This window comes from Armigeres subalbatus, chromosome 3, assembly GCF_024139115.2.
Source record: "Armigeres subalbatus isolate Guangzhou_Male chromosome 3, GZ_Asu_2, whole genome shotgun sequence".
In the NCBI taxonomy this organism is placed as follows: Eukaryota; Metazoa; Arthropoda; class Insecta; order Diptera; family Culicidae; genus Armigeres; species Armigeres subalbatus.
This window is the reverse complement of record NC_085141.1, coordinates 258176228-258198527: the sequence shown is the minus strand read 5'-3', so window position 1 is coordinate 258198527 and position 22300 is coordinate 258176228.

Sequence of the window (22300 nt, the reverse complement as noted above, 5' to 3'; positions counted from 1 at the left end):
CCCGTAGTAGGCCCGACTTCCACAGATGATGCGCCTTCGTATTTCACGACTAACGTTGTTGTCAGCCGTTAGCAAGGATCCGAGGTAGACGAATTCCTCGACAACCTCGAAGGTATCCCCGTCTATCGTAACACTGCTTCCCAGGTGGGCCATGTCACGCTCGGTTCCGCCCACAAGCATGTACTTTGTCTTTGACGCATTCACCACCAGTCCAACTTTTGTTGCTTCGCGTTTCAGGCGGGTGTACAGTTCTGCCACCTTTGCAAATGTTCGGCCGACAATGTCCATGTCATCCGCGAAGCAAATAAATTGACTGGATCTGTTGAAAATCGTACCCCGGCTGATACACCCGGCTCTCTGCATGACACCTTCTAGCGCAATGTTGCACAACAGGTACGAAAGTCCATCACCTTGTCTTAGTCCCCGGCGCGATTCGAACGAACTGGAGGGTTCGCCCGAAATCTTCACACAGTTTTGCACACCATCCACCGTTGCTTTGATCAGTCTGGTAAGCTTCCCAGGGAAGCTGTTCTCGTCCATAATTTTCCATAGCTCTACGCGGTCTATACTGTCGTATGCCGCCTTGAAATCAACGAACAGATGGTGCGTTGGGACCTGGTATTCACGGCATTTTTGAAGGATTTGCCGTACAGTAAAGAACTGGTCCGTTGTCGAGCGGCCGTCAACGAAGCCGGCTTGATAACTTCCCACGAACTCGTTCACTAATGGTGACAGACGACGGAAGATGATCTGGGATATCACTTTGTAGCGGCATTAAGGATGGTGATCGCTCGAAAGTTCTCACACTTCAGTTTGTCGCCTTTCTTGTAGATGGGGCATATAACCCCTTCCTTCCACTCCTCCGGTAGCTGTTCGGTTTCCCAGATTCTGACTATCAGTTTGTGCAGGCAAGTGGCCAGCTTTTCCGGGCCCATCTTGATGAGCTCAGCTCCGATACCATCCTTACCAGCTGCTTTATTGGTCTTTAGCTGTTGAATGGCATCCTTAACTTCCCTCAAGGTGGGGGCTGGTTGGCTTCCATCGTCCGCTAAACTAACGAAGTCATCTCCTCCGCTGCCTTGACTTTCACTGCCTGTACTCTCAGCGCCATTCAGATGTTCCTCGTAGTGCTGCTTCCACCTTTCGATCACCACACGTTCGTCCGTCAAGATGCTCCCATCCTTATCCCGGCACATTTCGGCTCGCGGCACGAAGCCTTTGCGGGATGCGTTGAGCTTCTGATAGAACTTGCGTGTATCTTGAGAACGGCACAGCTGTTCCATCTCCTCGCACTCCGCTTCTTCCAGGCGACGTTTCTTCTCCTGAAAAGGGCAGGTCTGCTTTCTCCGCTTCCGTCTATAACGTTCCACGTTCTGCCGGGTACCTTACTGCAGCGCGACCGCCCGCGCTGCGTCCTTCTCCTCCAGAATCTGTCTGCACTCTTCGTCGAACCAATCGTTCCGTCGACTTCGACCCATATACCCGACGTTGTTCTCCGCTGCGTCGTTAATGGCTGCTTTGACTGTATTCCAGCAGTCCTCAAGAGGAGCCCCATCGAGCTCACCCTCTTCCGGCAACGCTGCCTCGAGATGCTGCGCGTATGCAGTGGCGACATCAGGTTGTTTCAGTCGCTCTAGGTCGTACCGCGGCGGTCGTCGGTACCGAACATTGTTGATGACGGATAGTTTTGAGCGCAGTTCAACCATCACCAGATAGTGGTCAGAGTCGATGTTAGCGTCACGATATGTCCTGACGTCGATAATGTCGGAGAAGTGCCGTCCATCAATCAGAACGTGGTCGATTTGTGATTCTGTCTGCAGTGGTGATCTCCAGGTGTACTGCCGATACAGGAGGCTGTGTTGGAAGTAAGTGCTGCGAATGGCCATATTCTTAGAGGCGGCGAAATAAATTAGTCGTAGGCCGTTTTCATCCATCAAACGGTGAGCGCTGAACTTTCCAATCGTCGGTCGAATCCCCTCCTCGTGGCCACCCTGAGCGTCCAAATCTCCTATGATGATTTTGCCGTCGTGGCTTAGGCAGCTGTCGTACTCACGTTCCGCGTAGAATGCGTCCTTATCATCATCAGTGCTTCCGGAGTGTGGGCTATGGACGTTGATTATGCTGAAGTTGAAGAACCGGCCTTTGATCCTCAACCTGCCCATTCTTTCATTGATCGGCCACCACCCGATCACGCGCCTTTGCATATCGCCCATCACTATGAAAGCTGTTCCCAGCTCGTGTGTGTTGCCGCAGCTCTAGTAGATGATATGATTACTTATAAACGTTCGCACCATTGATCCCTTCCAACAAACCTCCTGCAGCGCTACGATGCCGAATCCACGGTCCTTGAGCACATCGGCGAGTATGCGTGTGCTCCCGATGAAGTTGAAAGATTTGCAGTTCCACGAACCGAGTTTCCAATCGTTAGTCCCTTTTCGTCGCAGTGGTCTTCGCCGATGGTTCCGGTCCGTACTCTCTTGTTGATTGTTCGTTGCTTAAGATTTTTTAAAGGCTGGCTTGCAGGGCCTGACACCAAACCCCCTAAATTTCCGGAGGACCATTCCTCCTTATTTCCGGTGGACTATGGTGCACAGTTTCACTTAGAGTCCCTCGCTGGCACTCGGACGATGATCAGCCGCCCCTAACATGGAGAACAGACGCTGTTGTGAGCCGATCCTGACATGGAGAACAGACGCTCAATAAGATTTGCACCTCCGGAGAGGAGCAAACCCCCCCTTCCCTGTCAGCATACGACCATAGTTTCCACCGGGGTTGGTTACCCGATCTTCCCTAAGGTTGCTCGTATCCCGGCCAGCACCGCGGGGAGGTAGGGATAGGAGTTGCTGGATAAGAGGCTAAGGACCGCGAGATGGGGTCTATTTTATTCCTTCAGGTACGCGAAGTACCAATGGTACGCTTTACCCAGCATTTGCCGTGCCAAGCTATGGGAAGCTATTGTCTTTGAATTGAGCCCAGCCAACGTGATAGATCAATAGGTTCGAACTCCAGAATGATTTGGAGAAATTAGAACATTCAGTTTGGAGTTATCTAGATCATGAGTCATGCACTTTGCCTCTAGCTGGGGCCTGTATGGGTTGATATTGTCTTTAAATGGAGACCAGCTGACGTGGTAGATCTTCAAGTCGAACTCCAGAATGATTTGGAGAACTTAGAACATTCAGTTTGGACATATCTGAACCGTGAATATGGTATACCTGGAAGTGATACTTAACAGCGTATAAGATTAAATATACTTATCGTCAATAGTTCTCGAGATATGCGAACATTTAATAAACATATTGTTCGTCATCCACCTTCGAATTGTTTGAAGGATAATTTGGAACCGCGCCGCCGAGAGCAATCGTGGCATGGAGCCGGCTGTCCTACCGCCACCGATAGAAAATTGTATTCATGCCGCCGTCGATTCGAAGTAGATCGGCGGACAGGTCTATTTTCAGCACCTTTGACAGAAAATTCAGCAGAAAACGTGTTTGTTAGCTCGCCTGGTAAAAATCGTTGACTCAGTAATGGGTTCTTTTTCTCTGCTATCTATTTCTCTCTGCTGGGAAGTTTACTCATTTTGGGAGAATAAGTGGATCTACTAATTTAAATGAGTAAATCCTCTTATTCTCCAAAAATGGATAAAATTTCCAGCAGAGAGAAAGAGACAGCAAAAAAAAGTACCCATTATTGAGTAAACAATTTTTACCGGGCAGCTGTGCGAATCTCGGTAAAAGTTTGACATATTTGCTGAGATCCCGGTAAAAAAAATGTGTATATTAAATTCAGAGAGAGTTGCTTTCTGTCATAAATATAGATTCTTTTAAGGTGATTACACAATCAAACCAAGTGATGAATTTCAAATTCACCACACGGCTTTCTACTCATATTATCAAAAGTTCAAATCTAGCGTAATAATTTTCATACAATACTGAAATTAAAGTCGATTGCTTAGCATAAGTAAGTAAACTATCCATGGATGTTTCATCCCCATGGGCGTTTTGGTTCTTTCAATTCGTGCCCTTGAAAAATAACTAGAAAAAGCACGTGGTTTCCAAGATGGCCGATTTGTGGCTTTGCAGTATAACCACCTTTATGCAGTTGTGCTTATGTAATGTCGAGAATAGAGTAAGAAACCCGTCTTTTTATCTTAATCCCGAATCCAACGGGCCTATTTTCCGAAATTTTAAATCCAGACATGATCCTAACCCGTCGTATTTCGTAGCTCGGCTTTTTGAAGCAGTAGAATAATATTTATTAGCCGTAGCATGGAAGTATTCTATAATACAATTATTTTATTTGGAAATGAAAACTTTTTTTCTACGTGGCATCCAGTTAGCCTCGTGAGAACGGTCGTAGGATTTCCATTCCAGAGATGACGTGTTCGATTGTTGGTCCGATCTAAGAGACCGATCGAATGACAATCGTTTTATTAATCCAATAATTTAATCGTATTAATAGTAATGCTATTCAAACTCTGTATATTCTTATGAATACAAACTTTCGTACCGTGGTATCTGATATTGCCTTATCAAAACTCCCTATTTAAAATTACGTTCCACACAGCGGTTTATGTTATTTAATTACGTCGTTATTTGATTTTGTAATATAACAGCCAACAAACGAGGCAATTCAGCACCCAATTCAGCTAATACCGTTAAGCGTAACAATTATATTTAACCAAGAGGGAGCCAACCAGAGGCCCGCGAAGTGGATTTCCTCAATCAAACTGTGCGCTCCGAATGGTATTGCGAAAGGGTTGAAATAATAACCGTTACCGGCTTCTGCCGAGGACGCAGTCGGATGTCGGTGCAAGGTAATTTTTCAGCATTAAAATTGATATGGTAATATAACGGGAGCAGTCGGTGTTCATGCCGCTAGTCGAGAGCTTCCTACGAGGACAGGCAGGCAGATGTCACCCACAATTATTGGGATGGATCAGTGAGACAATTCAAGCCGTTTTGTCTCAAAATTAGAAACAGAAAATGCGTTGAGGGAGACTTATGACTGAAATAAATGATGTGCAATTTGTACAACAGTTGATGCTAATTGCTCTTTGATAATCATTAGTAACGGAATGGGTGCCATAAAATTGAAATTTAGAGGACTTTTGCTCTTCGTTGACAATTTTTCTAAAGAACTAATTACTAAATGCCGTTGAAGATTTCCCAAAGACATGAACTACTCATACTTATTACTAAGTATCTCTAGACTATAACGTGGAATACAATTTTGTTGAACAACACTCAGATGAAAATGAGCAGATACCAGATGCCAGTATTAAAAATTCAGAAATATGAAATGTTAAGTACAGCAAATAAAATACAAAAAATGTGCAAAAATGTCTACGTTGATTGTCACAAAATCAAACAAATCAAAAATACAAATACCTTCCGCTCAATTAGTATGAAGACAAAAACTAAGTATCGTCTTTCTCACCCTATTGCAAGTAGCCCTCTTAAATGGTTACTGTTGCAGTACACCAATTCAGTGAACTTCAAAGTCAACAAGGAAAATTGTCATTGCCAATTTTATCCAGACAATCACCATAGCCATCCATCATTAAAAATACTCCAGTTGTTGACTGCCCCACCTCTCCGGTTCAACAATACCCACCTAAATCGTGTCATCAGCGCAGTTATGAATATCAACACCCCGAAGCATAGCAGAGAAAATCCTTACTCGTTAGTAACGAAGCGGTGACGATGTTACACGGTCGGTCGACTAGAGACATCAGTTTTAATTGCGTTGCTGTCTAAACAAGCTCCCGGATTGTTTGCGCGCCCAGCGAACGTGTGGCAACCAACCGGCAGCTACCCCCATTGACAACGCTGGCGCAGATTAGATAATTTTGAATATGTTATTACCGTTCCCGGTGACGAACGGTAATAACTCGCGTACTTTACTTGAGCGATATCGCAGTCAGCTCCATTTCAACTTCAACAAGATAATGATATTCGGTGTTTTTGACACGTTTATTTATCCCGCGATTCACAATTCTTGGGTTCTTTTCACACCTCCTGCCGATGAATGTTCTGCGGTTGAGCAGGGGGTGGGGGGCGGCTCGACAATCCTGGCAAGCATAAAGGTAAGCTTATCATGTCACCGAGCTGTAGCCGGGGTTTATCATTCGAATGTAGGGAGGAATATGTTACAGTTGCAATTAGAACGACACGATCTGGAGCGGGTGGGTATCTTTCATGTAGTTTGCGCGATGATGGCTTAGCTTTATTAATTCTGCGTCAGAAAGTTGTCCAATATCCGAACACCGCCGTGACGTACCTACAGACTGTTGAGGACGATGATGGCGAGATTACACGTGGTGTGGAAGTTTTCACGCTTATGTTTACGAGCGGTGCATATTGAGTTATTCCTGGTTTAGTTGGGGATAAGGGTGGAAAGCTTCCACTGTCGTTCGGCTCGTCAAAATGCTTAGGAATGCAAGGCCATGTGAGCGTCATATGGGTTGACAGGCTGTTGTCTTTGTCAATCAACAGACAAACAACATCAATAACGATGCGACATAATAAGGTTCGGAACTCATCGTCGACAGCTGGTTGGCTGTATTTGGGTCATTTATCAATGATTGCACCCGTTTGCAGCCTACAATATGGATAAAAGTTATTCAAGAAAAAATGAGTATTTTGTCGGGGCTCTGCTAAATCGCACCAAGCGCCAATAATAATTTATCTATTTTCTTTTCTAAATTTTCGTGTACCTGTTCCAATTGATCACAAATTCAATCGAGAGTTCTTAAATGCAGTAACCAAAGATATCCTATAACTAATGTAGGTATAAATTGTTATGAACTAATGTTAATGTTTATATTCCGGCATTCTTGCATCATGCCATGGCAATCCTTGCAACATGCCAGAGCAGCACAATCTGGTTGCATCAACTCATATATGATTTGATTCAGGTATAAATAGGTTAAAAAACTGTAATATGACAAGTGTGCTGCTACACACTAAGTTTTTCTATTTCGAGTTCGTAAAATCAGGCACCGCTGTAATGCGGTAAATTTCAAAACTGAGATTCGGCAGAAAAAAATATTTATCGTATCTCATCAAACGAAACGTCACTTTTACTGAGATCTTGGCAAAAATCATGTTTGCTGAACATGATTCTGGACTCGTTTCCCTAAATAACCACCGGTCTTCTAAGCCGGAATAAGCTAATGGTCGATGTGATTCCTTCTTTAAAAGTGGGTCCTTGCACGAATTAAGGCAATGGTGGATGTGATCACTTTTAAAAAAGTGGGCCTATGCCCGGATTAACGCAATGATGGATATGGTCCTTTCTTTCAAAGTAGGCGCTTGTCCAGATTGAGCCAACAGCGGTTGTGATCCCTTATTTAAAAGTAGGCGCTTGCCATGAATAAGGCGAGAATCAGTGGCGTAGCAAGAGGGCATAAACCCCCAAGAGACGACATTTTTAGAATAATTTTTTTAGAGAAAAAAAAATGTTCAGAAAACCCCCCAGACAAATTTGGAAGAATGGATGTGATTCTTTCTGTTTATGGTAGGCGTTCTCCCGGATTGCATCCGAAATTAAATTTGATCCCTCTTTGGAAAAAGTTCTATCTTTTCGTTTGTCCGTCCTTCCGAAAAATGTCTTCCATCAGTCTAAACTTATCAGAACATATCCTCAATCTAATTTATCATACACACTTAATCAGCATTTCGAAGTTCGGTATTTTGTTTGCGGAGTTTCAACTGCAAAATTTTGTTTTTACCGAAATATTAGTTTTTTAGTTGACCACAAATGATTGTCAGTAATAAATTCCCGAGTTTCGGTAAAAAATTATCTTTATTATTCTGACGTTTACTTATTTTTACTGAACAAATCATTTAATCCCTAAATTACTGAACAACACAAAAAGTCGGTACAAATCTACACCAAATTTACCGAATACAGCATCCATTCGCTAACTGGGCTAAAACATCAGTCCAGTTAACGAGCGCCGCTTTTTAACTGGGCTGTCGAGGGGATTTACGATGCATTGTTATGATCAATGTTTTACATGGAACGACAACAAAATACCATTTAGACTCCCCTCGCAGCCTAGTGTTTGTTTTTGTTTTTTGACGGATAACTGCTTTTTAACTGGGCTTTGGCCCAGTTAGCGAACGCCCAGTTAAAAAGCAGCCCAGTTAAAAAGCGCCCAGTTAGCGAACTGTTGCTGTAGTCATTAAAAAATGCTCGATGTTGTTTTCTCGATTCTTTTCCTCCGGTTGAGCTTCCATTTTGAAAATTATTTCCGTCGTGCTGGTTGACGCGTTTTAAAAAGAGAACTTTTCTGCCACAGATCGTTGTGTAAAACCTGTGTAAAACAAGTGAAATGCATCATGAGAACCGGTGCCAGGAACCAATAACCTGCCGATTATAATATAAATAACCTGTCGGTGCCTCCTACCTCTGGGAACTATTTTTAAAAGAATTTGTCATGGAGAATAGCCCCTTGAATTATCGTAACGTCTCAGATCGTAACTAGCTTGCGAAAAACGTTTTTCACGGTATGCTAAGCACCGACGGTGTGGCGGTGCTAAGGTCTGTGTGCTAAGGATGATGTCGGTGTGTTGAGATTTGTCGGTGTTCTAAGGATGATGTTAATAAAAGACAGATTTTCTCATTTATAGCCTATAGGATTCAATCCCTGTCTGATAATAATAAATTATAACCGGCCAAAGTCTTCATTACTTCATATTTATAACCTGTCCAGATTACGATAATTTACGCGGTATTTCACGTGAAAAATAAAAAAAAACTTCATATTTAAAAGCTGTCCAGATTACGATAATTTACGAGGTATTTCACGTGAAAAATGACAAGAAGTTAAATGAAAATACGATGAGTAAATATTGACATCAAAACACTCTTTATAATGTCAAATATCGCGTAAATTATCGTGATATGAATAGGCTTTTATATTTCATGCAAAGGTATTGATTAGATAATATTAGTATATTATACTGTATAGTCGGTAAAATATTTTCCAAAAAATAAATCCTCATTTACTGACTAACTCAGTTATTTTCATATAAACAAACATCCTTCATTACCGATTTTAATGTTTATTTGACATTTCTCGTTTATGCTGAAAACTCGGTAATGTAAAATATTGCTGTTGATATTACTGGGTGATCCGTAGTCCAAAAACTCAGTAAAATTTTACTGACTCGGTAAAATAAAGTAGCTGTGTAGTGAAAAAATATGAAGGGTTAGGTACAAGACACGACCGCCCAACGTAAACTACGTAAAACAGTTCGGTGCATTGAAGAATGTAGTCGTATTTTAAGATAATTTATTCGATTACTTATATCACTGGTTTAGAACAAAATTACCATAACTTAAAACATATTTAAAAAATGTTGGATACCGTTGTCAGGGGTGACGTCAGCGCCCTCACTGATAGTCTGGAGGTCGGATGACAAAATCGTTCAAAAAGATCACTTATAATTCAGTTTTTTTGTTCTCAGATACATTAAATCTATTCTACAAGCATTCTATGCAGTTGAAACAGTGACACATTCTCACCCCCATTTGACCCGTTGTCTCCCCGACGACGGTACGATAGCTTAAGTCAGTGGTGGAAATACTCGCTTCACGAGTAAGAAAAGAGTGTAATTGGGCCTACCAAAAATGCCATACTCGCGTGAACCTACTGCCTGCATTTTTCTGGCGCTTGCTTTGTTCGCGAGTACGGGCAGAGCAAAAACAAAAAGCTGGGTTGTATTTTGTTCGGGAGTAAAAACACGGTCGCGAGTTTTTGTGATTACTTCGAATACAATGGATAGATTTGACTTTACATAAACACAATAACAATAAACAATTGTGTTCTTGCTCGAACATCAGTGAGAAATAAGTTCCGAGGTTGTTTTACGACTTTTAACAAATTAACCCGAATGACTCAAGTGAAGCTTCACGAACATTTTTCGCGGTTCGTTTTTTGTTTTCTTGTGAGCAGTATGTAGGCAAGAAAAAGGCAGAACAAATGTTCGCGAGTCTTTTGCATTGCCTACTTCTTGTTTTGTGAGTAAGATTCGCAGATTTCCACCACTGGTTAAAGTTTTAACTTTGAAACCCCAAATGGTAAGAATGCTTTTCGCGATTCCAACTGTTGCATTCGACTTAGAGTAAAATTAGTAGCGATTCAGTTTCATTCCAAATTTTCGACCACTATTCTAGTTTGAATCTGAAGCAAAATAGAACTAACTCGTTGGTTTTCCCAGCATTGCTCCATTCGTGTTTAAAAATGATGAAATAAATGGAATAATTATGTTGCTGCCAGAAAAGGCGCCGTAATCGCAAAGAGGATTGATCCGTAGTTAAAATGATCATTCATACACCAAAATAATTGACAAATATTTGAATCTCGTGATTCATTCGTGGTTCAAACATGCAGAAAATAGAACTGAGCGTTATACCAGATTTAAGTTTTTGACAGTTAACTGGTATAAACAATGAATCTAGAACAGCTTCTGGGAAAATGAATGTTTCAGATTCATATTCAAAATGACAGCCCGAACAATTTGAATCATTGCTGATTTTGTTTTAAGTGTGGTTAATGCAGCTAAAGGTTAATAAATTGCTTACATTTTCATTACATTTTCAAAGATGAAGCCTTAGAGTAGCACCCCGATTTCCCATCCGCAACGATTATTTATCGAAATCGTTCCAACTATATATCTTGATTTTTTGTACATCACTAGTGTAGTAATATAAAAGTGGACATAGTGAAGTATGATTATTAAATATGCAGAAGTACTATTTTGAAATAAAAATAACTCTATAATTGATGGTGGAAACCAGGGTTCGAGTCCCTCCAAGACACGTGGATTCTTTTTCGCAAATTTCATATCAATTTGTCCATTTCGAATTCTCCATTTCCATTTCCATTTCGTGCATATGTACAGCCAAGATATTTAACAAAAAAATTGTTTTCGTACGGCCGAGCTGCCGAATAATATGCAATTAATTGTAATCAAGTGTCGGTCTTCCACCGTCATTAGTCATCTGAGCACACGCGACCGCATGCGTAGGGCAATCAAACTCATCAAATGCTTTAGCCAAGCAAGCCTTTTGCACAGCCAAGATGTTTAACAAAAAAATTGTTTTCGTACGGCCGAGCTGCCGAATAATATGCAATTAATTGTAATCAAGTGTCGGTCTTCCACCGTCATTAGTCGTCTGAGTACACGCGACCGCATGCGTAGGGCAATCAAACTCATCAAATGCTTTAGCCAAGCAAGCCTTTGGCACAGCAGAGTGTGATTGATTCGCACTCTATACAAATCCGCCCAGCCCGTTGTTGGGGGCATAGAGTGCGATCCTCTCGTTTAATAAACAATGTGCACTCGCTTGACTGTGGATATACAACAGTAAAGCACATGTGAGATTGGACAAATCAAGCATCCGAAAGATATTCAATTTGCAAAAAGAGCTAACCGCGATGGAGGTTGGTACTCGGATTCTGATGTCTTTTCCGCAAACGTGATCTTTAAGTCTAGAGAGTAGGAGGTTGAGGTTTCGAGCCCCTCCAAGACAAGAGGATTCTTTTTCGCAAATTTCATATCAATTTGTCCATTTCGTTCAAACTGCTAAGCCCATTTCTATACACAACATGATGGGTGATTCCATGAGGAACTTCAGCACACACTCCTGACAGGATCGCCAAATGTGCAATTCAAAATAACACATATGAATCACCCATCATGTTTACATTGCTTACTCTCGCGACTCATATCGTGATGAAGGAGGAATTGACTGATTGCGAATGTGTCTTTTGTTTTCATGCGATGGCTGCTACGATCTGTCATCAGACTAAGAAACAGTATATTAGACTTGTTCATGTTTAAAGGCCTGTCCAACTCCACACAACTTGCATATTAAAAAAACAAATATTTCGACTCAACCTGCTGTTGTGTACAATGATGGTTCTAAAATTAACCAATTTGTTTTCAATAATGCGGCTTTCCAATTACAAACGGTAACAAAATCGAAATCAGAAGCCAGCGAAATTTTTACTTGACTGAAACTGTCGCCGAAACTGAAACGATTTGAGACGTCATCTCTGTGAATACATTTTTAGAGCCACTCCCTCCGCCGAGCGCTTGCGCGGTTACCGACGAAAAATGTCTACTGTCGTCAAGCAATTATGATTTGCACTTTGAAGAAAATTTGTCTTGGTTCTCTTGTGCAAAGCGGAGATTCTGAAAACAATCGATTTTCAGCTCACATTGCGTTTTTCCAATGACTGAGGCAATCAAACGTTAGTCCGCCACTATTTAAAATACTTTTTAGCCATTTTGTCTTGAAAAGAATCGATTTTCTTTCAACAAAGCGCCTTTCTAATCCCTAACAGCATTCAAACAAAGGTCCAAACATTGTGTTGAAATTTCCCGTGAGTGCTTTTGATGTTGGCGACTGTCAATCCATGAATAAATCGCTCTCTCCGCTGGGACAACTGTTACCAGCGTCATCTTGCGACAGCTGCTGTGCGGCCCTCGTGTCCGCTCTCCTTGATGTCTTGATTGATCTCAGGATTAGAATACAGCCTATCAGTTGCACGATTTGACGTCTGTGCTTGCGATACACGTTCGGGATTGGCTGGTTCACCAATTTTTAAAATTGATTGCCGAATTTTTTCAATAGTTTATCACCTTTCAATAATTGGCCAAATCTTAACTCTTTCGAGACGACTTTTTTAACGCAGATTTGACGTCCAAATTTAAGTTTTTTCACTGGATCATGCCAAAATTAGCATAGAAAGAACTAAAAAGGCATATTTTTTATGTTCAAGGCCGTCCAAACTGTTCAAATATGCAAAAGAAAATATGTCTAGAAACAGAATTTCCTAAGCCCCAGCAGGTCCGTCGTGCCAACAGGATTGCACTCATTGCTCTTACAAGTAACTACAGGATCTTTATGGTTCGTCAAAACGTCCTGATGTTCAGAACACGTGATTTCCTCGATCAACCAAGTCCTGAACAATGTACCCGTGCACAGGCCTTTTTGGTTCTCCAAAACGTCTGGGGTCTATAACATATGATCTATTCGATCAACCAGGTTAAAAACAGTGTATCCGTGCATCGCTGAGCACCTCAGCAGGTTCGTTTATTACTTTTACAAGCAACTATAGGCCCTTTATGGCTCTCCGAAATATTCTGGAGTTAAGAACATGTGATCTACCCGATTAACCTAGTCCTAAATGATGTATCCGTGCATCTTTAAACATCTCGGCAGATCTATCAACCCAAAAGCAAAAAAATTTGGGATTGGGGACCCAGTATAGTAAAGAAAGACGTAAGTCCTACGTCAAAATCATCGAACAACCCCTTCTCCGAAGAAGGTCACAGTAGACAGTGATCGGAAGTTGACATTTTTTTCCCTGGCTGATATTTTTCCGATCAAGTGAAATATGAATATATTACGTACAGAACATTCAGATGTGATATAAAAAGTAATCCTGAGAGCATGCTGCAAATATTTGATCAAGATAGGGCAGGTTAAAGTAATTGGAAATATATTTCAGGCCAATAATAGGCACCCGCCTTCATCAAGCTGAAGTGGGCGTAACGTTGGCTAAAGCGCAATAATCGGTCCAAAAACAGAAAACACAGCTACGAGAGTATAAATCGTGCAGCCGGTGACAATGACGTCTGTTAAATAAATGAGATTTGGTAAGATGTTTCTTAATCGTTTGAAATCCCAAAGGTAAGTTGCTTAGTAGCCGATTTTCGATTGTTCGACCTTAAATAATGATAATCCATCAGTTAAATTATTAATTTGAATTAGAAAACTATGAAGTAGTATACTGTAGGATTGCTGTTTTTGCAATATTATACATGTACCCCTGGGGGTACCTTTGCGGAGCCCAGGGGGTACCTCTGAAAAAATGCGTAATGCGGATGAATTAAAATTTTAATCAAAATTTATTAATACAATTTTGATAATTTTGGATTGGATTTGGATTGGATTTGGATTGGATTTGACTGACTTGGACTGATTGGACTGGATTTGACTGATTTGGACTGGACTGGACTTGGATTGACTGGATCTGATTTGGACGGACTGACTGGACTGACCTGGACTGATCTGGACTGACCTGGACTGACTGGACTGGACTTGGACTGACCTGGACTGGACCTGGACTGATCTGGACTGATCTGACTGGACCTGGACTGGACCTGACCAGACTGACCGACCTGGACTGACCTGGACTGGACCTGGACTGGATCTGGACCGGACTGGATCGACTCTGACCGATCTGGACCGACCTTGGACTGACCTGACCGATCTGACCGATCTGGACTGGATCTGGACTGACCTGGACCGATCTGGACTGATCTGACTGGACCTGGACCGATCTGACCGATCTGGACTGGACCTGGACTGGACCTGGACTGGATCTGACTGACCTGGATTGGATTTGGATTGGACTTGGACTGGATCTGGACTGGACCTGGATTGGATCTGGACTGACCTGACCGACTGACCTGGATCTGGACTGGACCTGACTTGACCTGGATCGATCTGACCTGATCTGGACTGACTGACTGGACTGACTGACCGGATCTGGACTGACCTGGACTGATCGGACTGATCTGACTTGGACTGACCTGGACCGACTGGACTGACCGACTGACCTGGACTCTGGACCTGACTGACTTGGACTGACCTGGACTGATCTGACCGATCTGACCTGAGATCTGGACTGGATCTGACTGACCTGACTGGACTGGACTGGATCTGACCTGGATCTGGACCGACCTGGACTGGATCTGGACTGACCTGGACTGGACTGGACTGACTGGATCTGGACTGGATCTGGACTGACCTGACTGACCTGACCTGACTGGATCTGGACTGGATCTGACTGATCTGGACCGACTGACCTGGACTGGATCTGGACTGACCTGGACTGGATCGGACTGGATCTGGACTGACCTGGACTGGACCTGACTGATCGGACTGGACCTGACTGACCTGGACTGGACTGACTGACCGACTGGATCTGACCGACTGACCTGGACTGGATCTGATCTGGACTGGATCTGGACTGGATCTGACCGATCTGACTGGACTGACTGGACTGACCTGACTGGACTGACTGGACTGGACTGGATCTGACTGACCTGACTGGATCTGGACTGGATCTGGACTGACCTGGACTGGATCTGGACTGACTTGGACTGACCTGACTGGATCTGGACCTGACGACTGGATCTGGACTGGACTGGACTGGATCGACTGGACCTGACCGATCTGGACTGGATCTGGACTGACTGGACTGACTGGACTGACCTGGACTGACCTGACTGGATCTGGACTGACCTGGACTGGACCTGGACTGATCTGACTGGACTGGACTGACCTGGACTGACCTGACCGACTGGACTGGACCTGACTGATCTGACCGATCTTGGACTGGATCTGGACTGGATCTGGACTGACCTGGACTGACCTGGACTGACCTGACTGGATCTGACTGACCTGGATCTGACTGGATCTGGACTGGACCTGACCGACTGACCTGGACTGGATCTGGACCGATCTGGACTGGATCTGGACTGACTTGGGACTTGGGATCTGGACTGGATCTGACTGACCTGGACTGGATCTGGACTGACTGGACTGATCTGACTGACCTGGACTGACCTGGACTGGATCTGGACTGACCTGACTGACCTGGACTGATCTGGACTGGATCTGACTGGATCTTGGACTGACCTGATTGACCTGACTGACTGACCTGACTGACCTGGACTGATCTTGGACTGGATCTGGACTGACCTGACTGACCTGGACTGACCTGGACTGACTGACCGACCGACCTGGACTGACTGGACTGACCTGGACTGGATCTTGACTGACCTGACCGACTGACCGACTGGACCGACCTGGACCTGATCTGGACTGACCTGACCGACCTGGACTGACCTGACTGGATCTGGACTGACCTGGACTGGATCTGACTGACCTGACTGACCTGACTGGATCTGGACTGACTGGACTGACCTGACTGGACTGGACCTGGACTGACTGACCTGGACTGGATCTGGACTGACCTGACTGGATCTGGACTGGATCTGGACTGGATCTGGACTGGATCTGACTGACCTGGACTGGACCTGGACTGGATCTGACTGACCTGGACTGGATCTGGACTGACCTGGACTGGATCTGACTGGATCTGACCGACCTGGACTGGATCTGACTGACTGGATCTGGACTGACTGGACTGACTGACTGGACTGACCTGGACTGATCTGGACTGACCTGACTGGATCTGGACTGACCTGACTGATCTGGACTGGATCTGGACTGACCTGACTGGATCTGGACTGATCTGGACTGGATCTGGACTGACCTGGACTGGACCTGACTGGACCTGGACTGGACCTGGATCTGGACCGATCTGGATCGACTGGACTGGACCTGGACTGGACTCTGGACTGGATCTGACTGGATCTGGACCTGGACTGACCTGGACTGGACCTGGACTGACCTGGACTGGATCTGGACTGACCTGACTGGATCTGACTGACCTGACTGGATCAATTGACTGACTGACTGGATCGACTGATCTGGACTGATCTGACTGGACCTGACTGACCTGGACCTGACCTGGACTGGATCTGGACTGATCTGACCGACTGGACTGACTGGACTGACCTGACCTGGATCGACTGGACTGACCTGACTGACCTGGACTGGATCTTGGACTGACCTGACTGGACCTGGACTGGACTGACCGACCTGGACTGGACCTGACTGGACTGGATCTGACTGACCTGGACTGACCTGACTGGATCTGGACTGGACTGACTGGATCTGGACTGGACCTGACTGACCTGACCGACTTGGACTGATCTGGACTGACCTGGACTGGATCTGGATCGATCTGGACTGACTTGGACTGACCTGGACTGATCTGGACTGACCTGAACTGGACTGGATCTGGACTGGATCTGGACTGACCTGGACTGACTGGATCTGGACTGGACCTGACCGATCTGGACTGGATCTGACTGGATCTGGACTGGATCTGGACTGACCTGGACTGGATCTGGACTGGACCTGACTGGACTGGACTGATCTTGACTGACCTGGACTGACCTGACTGGATCTGGACTGACCTGGACTGATCTGGACTGACCTGGACTGGATCTGGACTGACCTGGACTGGATCTGGACTGGACCTGGACTGACCTGGACTGGATCTGGACTGACCTGGACTGGATCTGGACTGACCTGGACTGACCTGGACTGGATCTGGACTGACCTGGACTGACCTGACTGGATCTGACTGGATCTGACTGACTGGACTGGATCTGGACTGACCTGACCGATCTGGACTGACCTGACTGGACCTGACCGACCTGGACTGATCTGGACTGGATCTGGACTGACCTGGACTGACCTGACTGACCTGGACTGGATCTGGACTGGACTGGACTGACCTGACCGATCTGGACTGACCTGGACTGGATCTGGACTGGATCTGACTGACTGACCGGATCTGACTGGATCTGGACTGACCTGGACTGGATCTGGACTGGACTGGACTGACCTGACCGATCTGGACCGACTTGGACTGACCTGGACTGACCTGACTGATCTGGACTGACCTGACCGATCTGACTGATCTGGACTGACCTGGACCGATCTGACTGATCTGGACTGACTGGACTGACCTGGACTGGATCTGGACTGACCTGGACTGGATCTGGACTGGATCTGGACTGGATCTGACTGACTGGACTGGATCTGGACTGACCTGGACTGATCTGGACTGGATCTGGACTGGACCTGACTGACCTGACTGATCTGGACTGACCTGGACTGGATCTGGACTGACTGGACTGATCTGGACTGGACCTGGACTGGATCTGGACTGGATCTGGACTGATCTGACTGACCTGGACTGATCTGGACTGACCTGGACTGGATCTGGACCGACCTGGACTGGATCTGGACTGACTTGACTGACCTGGACTGACCTGGACTGACCTGGACTGGATCTGACTGACCTGGACTGACTGGACTGACCGATCTGGACTGATCTGGACTGGATCTGGACTGACCTGGACTGGATCTGACTGGATCTGGACTGACCTGACTGACTGGACTGATCTGACTGGATCTGACTGACCTGGACTGGATCTGGACTGACCTGGACTGGATCTGGACTGGATCTGGACTGACCTGACTGGACTGGACTTGACCTGACTGATCTGACTGACCTGGACCGACCTGACTGACCTGGACTGGATCTGACTGACTGGACTGACCTGGACTGACCTGGACTGGATCTGACCGATCTGGACTGACCTGGACCGACTGGACTGACCTGGACTGGACTCCTGACCGACTGGACTGGACCTGACTGACTTGGACTGACCTGGACTGGACCTGGACTGGATCTGGACTGGACCTGACCGATCTGGACTGACTGGACTTGACCGATCTGGACTGACCTGACTGGACCTGACCGATCTGGACTGACCTGGACTGACCTGACTGACCTGACTGACCTGGACTGGATCTGACTGGATCTGGACTGGATCTGGACTGACCTGGACTGGATCTGGACTGGATCTGACTGATTCTGACTGGACCGACCTGACTGACCTGGACCGATCGACTGACCTGGACTGGATCTGACCTGACCTGACCTGACTTGGACTGATCTGGACCGACCTGACTGACCTGGACTGGATCTGGACTGATCGACTGACCTGGACTGGATCTGGACTGACTTGGACTGGATCTGGACTGGATCTGACCTGACTGGACTGACCTGGACTGACCTTGGACTGGATCTGGACTGGATCTGGACTGGATCTGACCGACTGGACTGACCTGACTGATCTGGACTGGACCTGATCTGGACTGGATCTGACTGACCTGGACTGATCTGGACTGGATCTGACTGGATCTTGGACTGACCTGGACTGGATCTGGACTGACTGGACTGGATCTGGACTGACCTGGACTGGATCTGGACTGGATCTGACTGGATCTGGACTGACCTGACTGACCTGGACTGACCTGGACTGGATCTGACTGATCTGGACTGGATCTGGACCGATCTGACTGGATCTGGACTGACCTGGACTGACCTGACTGGATCTGGACTGACCTGACCGGATCTGGACTGATCTGACTGGACCTGGACTGACCTGGACTGGATCTGACTGACTGGACTGATCTGACTGACCTGGACTGGATCTGACTGACCTGACTGGACCTGACCTGACTGGATCTGACCTGGATCTGGACTGACCTGGACCTGACCTGGACCGGATCTGGACTGACCTGGACTGGATCTGACCGACCTGACCGACTGGACCGGATCTGGACCGGATCTGACCGATCTGGACTGACCTGACTGACCTGGACTGGATCTGGACTGGATCTGGACTGACCTGGACTGACCTGGACCGACCTGACTGGATCTGGACTGACCTGGACTGACCTGGACTGGATCTGGACTGGATCTGGACTGACCTGGACTGATCTGGACTGGATCTGGACTGACCTGACTGGATCTGGACTGACCTGGACTGACCTGGACTGACCTGACTGGATCTGGACTGGATCTGGACTGACCTGGACCGGACTGGACTGACCTGGACTGACTCTGACCTGATCGACCTGGATCTGGACTGACTGGACTGGACTGACCTGGACCTGGATCTGGACTGATCTGGACTGACCTGACTGGATCTGGACTGGACCTTGGATCTGACTGACCTGGACTGGATCTGGACTGACCTGGACTGACCTGGACTGACCTGGACTGACCTGGACTGGATCTGGACTGACCTGGACTGACCTGGACTGGATCTGACTGACCTGGACTGGACTGACCTGGACTGGACTGGACTGGATCTGACCTGACTGGACCTGACCGACCTGACCGACCTGGACTGGATCTGGACTGGATCTGGACTGGATCTGGACTGACCTGGACTGGATCTGGACTGATCTGGACTGGATCTGACTGACCTGGACTGACTGGACTGACCTGACCGATCTGACCGACTGGACTGACTGGATCGGACTGGATCTGGACTGATCTGGACTGACCTGGACCGACCTGACTGACCTGGACTGACCTGACCGATCTGACTGGATCTGGACTGACTCTGGACTGACCTGGACTGACTTGACCTCGACTGACCTGGACTGATCTGACTGGATCTGGACTGACTTGGACTGGATCTGGACTGACCTGACTGGACTGACTGACCTGACTGGACCGACTGGACTGGACTGATCTGGACCGACCTGGACTGGATCTGGACTGATCTGGACTGACCTGGACTGGATCTGGACTGATCTGGACTGGACCTGGACTGACCTGACTGGATCTGGACTGACCTGGACTGGACTGGACTGGATCTGGACCGATCTGACCTGGACTGGATCTGGACTGGATCTGACTGGATCTGGACTGACCTGGACTGATCTGACTGACCTGGACTGATCTGGACTGGATCTGGACTGACCTGGACTGGACCTGGACTGACCTGACCGATCTGGACTGACCTGGACTGGATCTGGACTGGACTGACTGACCTTGACTGGATCTGGACTGGACCTGGACTGACCTGGACTGACCTGACTGATCTGACTGACTGACCGACTGGACTGACCTGGACTGACCTGGACTGGATCTGGACTGGATCTGGACTGATCTGGACTGGATCTGGACTGACCTGGACTGGATCTGGACTGACCTGGACTGGACCTGGACTGGATCTGGACTGGACCTGGACTGGATCTGGACTGACCTGGACTGACCTGGACTGATCGGACTGGATCTGGACTGACCTGGACTGACCTGGACCGATCTGGACTGACCTGGACTGGATCTGGACTGGATCTGGACTGACTGACCTGGACCTGACCTGACTGGACCTGGACTGGATCGGACTGACCTGGACTGGATCTGGACTGACCTGGACTGGATCTGGACTGGATCTGACTGACCTGACTGACTGGACTGGACTGGACTGACCTGGACTGATCTGACTGACCTGACTGACCTGACTGATCTGGACTGATCTGACCGATCTGGACTGACCTGACTGACTGACTGGACTGGATCTGGACTGGACTGACTGGACTGACCTGGACTGACCTGACCGACTGGATCTGGACTGATCTGGACTGACCTGACTGGACTGGACCTGGACCTGACTGGACTGACCTGGACTGACCTGGACTGGATCTGGACTGGATCTGACTGATCTGGACTGACCTGACTGGATCTGACTGGACTGGATCTGACCGACTGACTGGATCTGGACTGGATCTGGACTGGATCTGACTGACCTGGACTGACCTGGACTGACCTGGACTGGATCCTGACTGGATCTGGACTGACCTGACCGACTGGATCTGACTGACCTGACTGGATCTGGACTGACCTGGACTGACCTGGACTGACCTGGACTGGACCTGACTGGATCTGGACTGACCTGACTGACTGACTGGATCTGACCGACCTGGACTGACTGGACTGGACTGACTGGACTGGATCTGACTGACCTGGACCTGACTGGACCGACTGGACTGACCGACCTGACTGGATCTGGACTGACCTGGACTGGATCTGGACTGGATCTGGACTGGATCTGGACTGACCTGGACTGACTGGACTGGATCTGGACTGACCTGACTGGACTGACCTGATCTGGACTGACTTGACTGGATCGGACTGACCTGGACTGACCTGGACTGACCTGACTGGACTGGATCTGGACTGGATCTGGACCGATCTGGACTGACCTGGACTGGATCTGGACTGACCTGACTGACCTGGACTGGATCTGACTGGACCTGGACTGATCTGGACTGGACTGACCTGGACTGACCTGGACTGGATCTGGACTGACCTGGACTGACCTGACTGGATCTTGGACTGGACTGGACTGGATCTGGACTGATCTGGACTGGACTGACTGACCTGGACTGGATCTGGACTGATCTGGACTGACTTGGACTGATCTGGACTGGATCTGGACTGACCTGGACTGGATCTGGACTGGATCTGGACTGGATCTGGACTGGATCTGGACTGACCTTGGACTGGACTGGACTGGACCTGGACTGGACTGGACTGATCTGGACTGACCTGGACTGGATCTGGACTGACCTGGACTGATCTGGACTGGATCTGGACTGGATCTGGACTGATCTGGACTGACTGGACTGATCTGGACTGACCTGGACTGGACCTGGACTGACCTGGACTGACCGACTGACCTGACTGGACCTGGACTGA